At 41.3% G+C, this 8968-nt stretch overlaps 1 pseudogene across 1 annotated transcript; it reads left to right on the forward strand.

The window, feature by feature from the left end:
* The first annotated feature begins 203 nt into the window (after nt 1–203).
* Nucleotides 204–4300, forward strand: LOC148843230 (class V chitinase CHIT5a pseudogene; annotated as a pseudogene). Its single transcript, XR_016103696.1, has 5 exons — nt 204–1302; nt 1404–1992; nt 2076–3782; nt 3881–4078; nt 4200–4300. The product of XR_016103696.1 is annotated as a class V chitinase CHIT5a pseudogene (transcript).
* The last annotated feature ends 4668 nt before the right edge of the window (nt 4301–8968 follow it).

An 8968-nucleotide genomic window follows, 5' to 3' on the forward strand; every position in this document is an offset into this window, starting at 1 on the left:
ATCATTTATTGATCTGAACCGTGAATTTTGAGCACACAGCAAAAATGACTCTGTCAAAGTTTACAAACGAAGCTACACCAAGATAAAGACAATTAATCAAGCACTAATCACCCAAGTCAACGTCACGCTCATTATATAATCAGACAAGACAAGCTTAAGTCGTCCAAGCTTCTCCTCCTTGCTTCCCAAACTGCTAAACATGGCTGCCCAGAATCTTGTTTTACTTCTTTCTGGTCACCGTCCTCTCCTGTTTCATTGCAGGTGCGACCTCTGCTCCTCCAGTAATCAAGGGTGGGTACTGGCCTTCATGGCGGGCAGATACCGACCCTCCATCTACCATCCCAACTGCATACTTCACTCACCTCTTCTATGCCTTCGTCGGAGTAAATGCGACAACTTATAAGCTAACCATCATGTCGACAGACGCTCAATGGATGAGAAACTTCACGTCCACCGTTCACAGAAAGAAGCCACCTTCAAAGGCCCTTCTCTCCCTCGGAGGAGGAAATGCCAGCCCGACTACCTTCTCCAACATGGCTACCAACGCCTCTAACCGTGCCACCTTCATCGCCTCCACCATCCAGGTTGCTCGCAAGTATGGCTTCGACGGCATTGATCTCGACTGGGAATTTCCGGAAGACGACCAGGACATGTCGAACCTCGCCGTTCTCTTCCGCGAGTGGCGTACTGCCTTCGAGAAGGAAGCACGTGCTTCCCTTCGGCCGCGCCTACTTATCTCCGCCGCTGTGCACTTCGCTTCTAGCTTTTTCTTGTCTGACGTAAAGCGGGCTTACCCGGTGAATGCGATACGTCGGTACGTTGACTTTGTGAGCCCCATGTGCTACGATTACCATGGCTCATGGGAGCCGTCGGCCACGGGTGCGCAGGCGCTGCTCTATGACTCGACAAGCAACATCAGCACGAGTTACGGCATTCAGTCGTGGATCCGAGCGGGCGTCCCGCCGAGGAAGCTGGTCATGGGTCTACCCTTGTATGGTCGCACATGGAAGCTGAAGGACCCGAATGTACACGGCATTGGAGCGCCAGCAGTCGGCGTGGGTCCTGGCGATAATGGGGTGTTACTGTACTTTCAGATTGTGGAATTTAATGCGGCCAATAATGCAACAGAGGTGTTTGATAAAAAGACAGTGTCCACTTACTCCTATGCAGGAACCAATTGGCTTGGCTACGATAATGCCACGTCCATTAGATACAAAGTGGAGTTCGCCCGAGCACGCCGCCTCGGTGGGTACTTCTTCTGGGCACTTGGATATGATAAGGACTGGACTCTAACGAAGGAAGGTAAGCTTCTTGTGTTCTAACTGTAAATTTAACCAACTTAACTGATTGGTTCGATGTTTATGGAATACAAGTCTAATATTATGAGACGTGTTTCATTTCAGCTTCCAGGACGTGGAACCGTCGATACTAAAAAGCACAGTGGATTTGTGTCTACGGCAAATTCTCTCTCTCTCTCTGCAGGGTGCAACTCGTTCTCCAATTTAATAAGAATCGGTTGTTTTCTATGTAATTTGAAAGCATTTGAGATTTGTCTTATGAATAAATCAAGGTCTGACAACTGAAAATCCCTTGCTTCATTTCGTGTTTTAACTGAATCCAATAAGAATTTTGTTGCTGGCCCAAACAAAACCATCTGCTCGTCGGATGATTAAATTAATTAACATAGGTAGTCATATTCAATTTATTGTTTTGTTTTAACTCTCTTGGTCATGGTGGATTGGTGGGACGATCCTTTTGATCTGTGAGGTGAATAAAATGGAAGAAACCATAATTTATTCTTCCAGCCCCTTGGATCAGAAGTTCCATTCCACCAATTTTATGAGCCGTTTGGTAAGACTTTTTTGAAAGATCTTATGGAAGCTCTAACAGAAGTGAGTTTTTGCATTAAGATCTGTGCAGTTCGAAGACCGTTTGGTTAGGGTGATTATTCATATAACTGTTGGAAGACCACAACAGCCCGAAGACCGTTTGGTAATGCAAGTGTTTTTTGTGAGTAATATTACTTAATATGTGGGCAGATAACTCAAGTTTGATTACTTAATATGTGCGTCCAGGTTTTGATTGTCCCTGGCGCGAGGTTCCTGTACCATGTGTGAGCTACTCCTTTGAACGTTGTCGAGAAGGCCACGCACATGCAGGACTCGTCAGCCCCAGCTAGGTGCATCTGGGACAGGAAGGAGTCCACATGATTGTTTGGATCAAAAGATCCATCGTATTTGTCTAGCGGAGGCATTTTGAAGTCCTTCGGCATCGGGGTCGCCAGGAGCTCGGAGGACAGAGGGGATGATCCGGAGAGGAGAGGAGCGGTCTTTGTGGCTACTGAGCTCGCCTCCTCTTTACCTTTTACCTGCTCTGGCTGGATGGGCCCGGCGAGCTGGCTAAGAACTGTAGTTCGTCGTGCCTTGCGACACCTTCGTTGCTGCTTCTTGATCGGCTCCGCATTGGTGCTGCTGACCTCTCTGTGTTCGGGTACCGTTCTGGCGCGGAGTGGCTCTGGTTGCTGTGGCTGACTGCCTTGGATGGAAGGGCCTCGCCTTGAGTCTGCGGCCAGAACCCCGAACCGGTTCCCTGCAAGCGAACCTTCATGATGCGAGGGCCGGGGTAAAATGGCTCTGGCGGGCTGAATATCTCCTGACCTGTTCGCCATGTTGCCCTGGGAAGCGGGCAGGGTGACTTGTCTGTCCCTCCTGCCGCGGGACGAGACCTGACTCCTAAAGGAAGTGGAACTTGGGAGGTCACGCCTCGACGGGGAGAGCGAGTGTTCTGCCGACGAGATTGATTCTGTACCTCTGGGTGCCAGGGTGGAACCGGTTGCTGATTTTGTTGCAGAGGAGGGAATTGCTGCTGATACTGTTGCTGGTAGTTCTGTGCCGTCTTTGAGATGGAATGGATGACCCCCTTGACTTGGGTCATCCTGGCTGTCTGTCACCTCCATGAAAAAGGGCTCATCAATTCCAAAATCCGGTGGGACATGGGGTAGGTTCAGCTCAATCAATGTCCGGGGTTTTGGTTTCTCATGAGGTAGTTCTGTGCCGAAAAAGTTCTGACCAGGAATGCCTTTGCAGATGCCGTTGCAGCACTTGTCCGGATTGTCTTTAGCAGAAGAGCTAGTAGATGATGCCTTATCCAGAGACATACCCATTTGAGAAACCATGTTTTCACTTCCATCAGGTGAGTCTGACTGGCAATGGGGCTCCTCCTGTCCTGGAGCTACAGAGAAATTGTTCAAACTGCGACTACAAGCAGTTAATCTCTCCGCCGTTTTGTGACAGGAGCTAAATAGTTTGAGTGGCCAGGTTTCACTCTCCGGCTAAATTGGTTCTTCCTCTGATGTTTGTTATTAGACATATGGACAGACAGATCCTTGTGATTGTTCTCTGGAAAATTCATAGGAACTGGGTTATTCATTAGCTTCTCCTGCACCAAAACACTAAGCACACAATCTGACAAATCAGAGTGCACTCCCTTGTCAAAGATAACCTTCATTGCGATGGAAGTGTTGGTATTTGCTTGATCATTTGACAACACGTCAGCAGAATCTGGCTCATCTGTTGGCTCCTCAGAGCTATCCTCATCTGTTTCTCTTGAAAGACTTATGCTGCTCAGAATGCCAGCCCCTTGCTAGAAAATGGGGCCAAACAGCTTCCCAGAATAGACCATTTGACCGAGCTTTGCTTAATCTGAAGTCTCCAGTTAGAAATTTGATGATGTCTCCAGATGTAATCAACAAGGAATCTGCAATGAACAGATTGAAGGCAGAAGTATGTTTATTGAAGGATTCTATATTTTAAGTTCAGTTCTAGTATTATTAATTATCGTGGTGTCTCAAATTTTTCTTTACTTCATTAAACATGTTTAGATCTTAAGAACACAACTTTTCAAGTGCCATCAACAAGCCCGTGGAAAATCGTATGAAGCTTTCATGTTGAGCAAATTAGTTCCTGTTGTGGGAAACGTCTGTGAATCTAATTCGAATAAAAGCAAAGTTAGCTGAAGACATTGCACAAGAAGTCGATGTAATATTGAACTCAGCTGCTAATACAACCTTTGATGAAAGGTTCGTCTTCTTTTAATATATATAATTGGCTTGTCTTTTTTTTTATGGCATTCATAAATCAATATTTAGTTATCTAATTCAGTCCTCAAATGGGTTCATAATTTAAAAACAAAATATTCAGGTATGATGTTGCTATGGACACAAACACACAAGGACCCTGTCAACTTATGGCCTTGGCAAAGAGATGCAATAACCTTAAGCTCTTTCTGCATGTGTCAACTGGTAAGTAATTAATTAATGTTTAAACAAGCTCAAACCACATTCTGTGAAGTCAGTTGGAAACAATCAGATTGGTGTTTCTTCTGGAACAGATTATGTTAACAGCGAGAGAGAGGGAAGAATATTGGAGAAGCCCTTTTGTGTGGGAGACAGCATAGCAAAAGGAGAGATTGGTTCTAGCTGAGACCCTTTCAACTTCCTTTCCTCTGTTGGACGTTGGAGCTGAAACAAAATTGGCTTCTGATTGTAGTAAGAAGGCTTGCCAAGATTATACAGTACTGAAGAGAAAGATGAAACAAATGGGTTTAAAGAGGTAAGGTGCTGATAAATTCCATTTCTCCTTAATGGATGGCAAAACACTTATGTCTTCACCAAGGCTATGGGTTTGATGCTGACAATAAATAGCATGAGGGGAGAAGTACCCGTAGTCATCATCCTTCCAAGCATCATTGAGAGCACTTGTAGAGAGGGAAGAATATTGGATAAGCCCTTTTGTGTGGGAGACAGCATAGAAAAAGCAGAGATTGGTTCTAGCTGAGACCCTTTCAACTTCCTTTCCTCTGTTGGACGTTGGAGCTGAAACAAAGTTGGCTTCTGATTGTAGTAAGAAGGCTTGCCAAGATTATACAGTACTGAAGAGAAAGATGAAACAAATGGGTTTAAAGAGGTAAGGTGCTGATAAATTCCATTTCTCCTTAATGGATGGCAAAACACTTGTGTCTTCACCAAGGCTATGGGTTTGATGCTGACAATAAATAGCATGAGGGGAGAAGTACCAGTAGTCATCATCCTTCCAAGCATCATTGAGAGCACTTGTAGAGAGCCCTTTCCTGGCTGGATTGAAGGACTCAGCAGGTACCAGCATCCTTGTCGTTCTCAAACCCTACCTTTCTGCGATAAACAAGTATGGAACATGATCCTTGGCTAAGCTGATCAAATTTTTTATTCGATCAATTAATTGAATATAATCCCAGGATGATGGAGCAATTAGTTTGGAGAAGCAGCATGTGCATCAGTTCTGGTGCCATCTCGCGGGTTTCTTCACAGACCCCAAAGGTAATGACACAGATGCAGTAGTTCCTGGATTAATGGCTGCTGGAGAAGCAGCATGTGCATCAGTTCTGGTGCCAATCGTCTTGGTGCAAATTCACTACTTGATATTGTTGTTTTTGGCCGAGCTTGTGCAAATAGGGTAGCAGAGCTCCATAAACCAGGTTAGCTTTCATCATCTCATATGAAGTGGAAGACAGGCAAGAGCCAATACAGAAGATCTTTTCCCTGCATTAAAACATATAACATGATCACTTGTGTTTATTAGGATTTGTTGTTAAGACTTTAAGAGTTGGATGACTATAAAACAAATCCTTGTCTGGGGCTTCTCATATCTTCCCCCGAACCAGATTCTGTAAGATTTGGAGCACTTTCCTTTGATTTGAATTTTGTTGTTTTGACATGGTATGTTGATATGTGGTACTATATTTGCAATCTTGTTGTCATCAGAGACAACTTGGTGTGGTTGATGTCTTAGTCTTAGAAAGTTTAGAACCCAAGTTCCAAACTTAACCACACACTTTGTACTGGAGCCCTGAAAAAGTTTTAAACTAAAACGGGGAGGGTTCCTGACTTCCTGGTGGAGAGGAATGAAAGATTAAAAGTGGTGGTGGGCGGTGGCGGTGGAGAGCAGTTGGGGATCACAAGAGGTTAATGGCATTGATCAGGATCACAGGTTAATTCCATTTTGTGAGAAGCCACTTAAAAAGTAGCTGAGAAATCTATTTAATGTGAGGATAATAAGATGATTCCTATTACTTATGTTTGCTTAATATAAACATCCTTTCATTATATATTACCATAAGGGTTAATAGAATGCCATCATATTATTTTTGGAAATTTTCATAAATCCAAAAATACACTGATATTACCATTTTAGAGTTTTGCAAGATCAAAATGCCTTTATGCTATTTGGGTCCATAAATAGGATGATCATGTTTGGAGAAAATGTAGAAAGTCCAAAAAGTCTATAAAAGGAGTAGAGATCAATTTTTACAAGAAAAATAAAGGAAGAAAGAAATAGTGGGAAGCTAAGTTTAATGATCAATTATTATTAATAAAATACTGTTTTTTTTTCTGTTTGAACCAAAAATACAATTTTAGTTTTTATGAAAACAAATTGGTCTTCTGAGTTTCAACCTTATTCTTGTTTGAAGACAGGCTACTGTTGAAAATGGGGATCTAGATGTGATAATTGGAATTTGTAGAATCTATATATTTGGGCATTGGTATTTTTCAAAACTTAAATTTGATAGAAGGATCTTTTAATTTTGTCATTTATGGGAAGGATTTTCTTGTCATTATACATTTCTACTTTGGACCAGTGACACATATATTCTTATCTTATATCAATGGACTAGATATTGGCTTAATCCAATCCAATCCAATATAATTTTGTTATGGATGGACTAGGTCCAATCCAATCTAATAAATATTTTGGACCAGATTGGTCCAATCCAATAAAACGTGAACTGTAAGCATATTTATCATCTTCGAATAACATGGCGGATTTTCCGGTTTTAGACGGGAAGATTTCACCTCATCGTGGTGGGCTTATCTCATGGATCTTTTTGTGACTGCAATTTTTTTAATGCTCACTGAGCTAATAATTCAATTTTGTTATTCTCTCCAGGAAAACACGCCGATATGGATGAAGGCATCAGACCTGGGCATAGCAGGCTACAATTCCTATGGGATCTCAAATTATGACATAATGCAGTACAATGAGGACATGAAGAAATTCAGAAAGATGCCATTAGGTAGCCAGGAGTACATTAGACCTTCTGTCCCTCATAAGAATATATGGATCTTGAGTTTATAAGAAGAGAGAAAATGCAAAGAAAAGTTTCACTTGCAGATCAAATCCGGGCTGCAAAAATCAAAAGAGTGGAATGTGTAGCAGTCACAAACTCTTTGGTTCAAACCCTACTAAATTCTTGTACAAACCAAGAAATTATTAAATTGAAAGTAAGATGTATTTGTGATTCAAATAGTTTGAATGGAGAATGGTTTTTTAAATTTTCTTGTAATTGATGTTTTTTCATCTTTTGTATTTTATTTCGGTTTAAATGAATATATATAGAAAATAAGTAATTTGAAGAAAATTAAATATAAAATAGGTTATTTGGAAAAAAAAAGTATACTTTTAGGGCAGCCGCGACTGTCGCCAATGAAGTCCATGGCTGCTGCTAAAATGCACGCTGCAAACATATAGCGAAAGTCGAACTTGGTTTTTAGCAGCAGTTGCAACTGCCAACTGCCTGCCAACTGCCGCTAAAAACAATATTTAGTGGTAATCGGATGTAAAAACAACTTTAGCGGCAGTCGGATGAGCATTAGCGGCAGTCGTGACTGCCACTGAAAACAACCTTTACTGCAGCTTAATATTTATACCGGCAGCCGCAAAAACTGCCGCTAGAACATCTAGCGACATTTCTTTTCGCGGCAGTTTGCTGACTGCCGGTAAAGACTATAGCGGCAGTTTTGATGACCTTTAGCGACAGTTTTGATGACCTTTAGCGACAATTTTGTCATTTTTCTTGTAGTGTGTCTGTATGGTTGATATAAAATATTTTGAGCTACTATTGATATTCCATTTAATTGCTTAGAATTCAGCCCATGTAAATTTTAGTTACTATTCTATTTTTATAGTTAAAATACTTGAATATAATTCTAATATTTATATGTTTTGATTTGCAGGTTCAACTAATATGTTAAGTGGATTTGCATTGGAAGATATGCTGCATTATTATAGAATTTGATTATTTTTTTTTAAGTTCTTGTACTATTTATATTTCAATTGGATATTGTATTTTCAACAATGTCTTTTGGATACTTTAATATATAATCTTTGAATTAATAGATTTCATTTTAAAATGATTTTTATCAAATGTTTTTTTTTTTTTGTATTAAACAGGTATGAAAATGCTAAATCAATAAACAATTCAGGTATCACAAAAATGCTGCAATTAAGCGGGTATATGAATTTTTTTAGAAAAAAAATAGTTATATGTCGGCGGTCATGTCCGCTGGCTAAGCAATCAACATGACCAAAAAATGTTAGAATTAACTTGGTATAAATAAATATGAAATAAGAAACATCTATGCCAACGGTCATGAAACTGCCGATTTAGCCACAAATAACACCTAAAAGGTGGCGGTCATTTAACACCTAAGCCGGCAGTTCAGACCGCCACCTTAGAATACGAGGGAGTTTGACAGAAATCTAAGGCAGCGGTCTTTTAGTATCTAAGCCGACGGTCAAAATCGCTGCCTGATTAATGCTAAGCTGGTGGCTTGGTGTGACTTTTGCTTCAGAGCAATTTAAACCGTCTTCAACTGACCATCTATGGCGGCGGTCTTTTGCATCTAAGCTGTCGGTCCTAATCTAGGGTGGCAGCTGATAAGAGGGCAGACGCTTGACTGCTGCCTTATGTCTAAGGCAGTGGTCTAAAGGCCTAAGCTGACGGTCCTATGATCGTAGACTTTGACCGTTTTTCTTGTAATGGTTATCGTAAACTTTGAGGTGGTTTAATCACTGGCCATTATTCCAAGTACAATTCTCCTAAAACCTGGAATTTAATAAAAAACTGTTGCTTGGTAAAAAAACCTCTAATCCTT

Source organism: Nelumbo lutea, chromosome 8 (genome assembly GCF_056320005.1).
Source record: "Nelumbo lutea isolate HS-2025 chromosome 8, American lotus-T2T, whole genome shotgun sequence".
Taxonomy (NCBI): Eukaryota; Viridiplantae; Streptophyta; class Magnoliopsida; order Proteales; family Nelumbonaceae; genus Nelumbo; species Nelumbo lutea.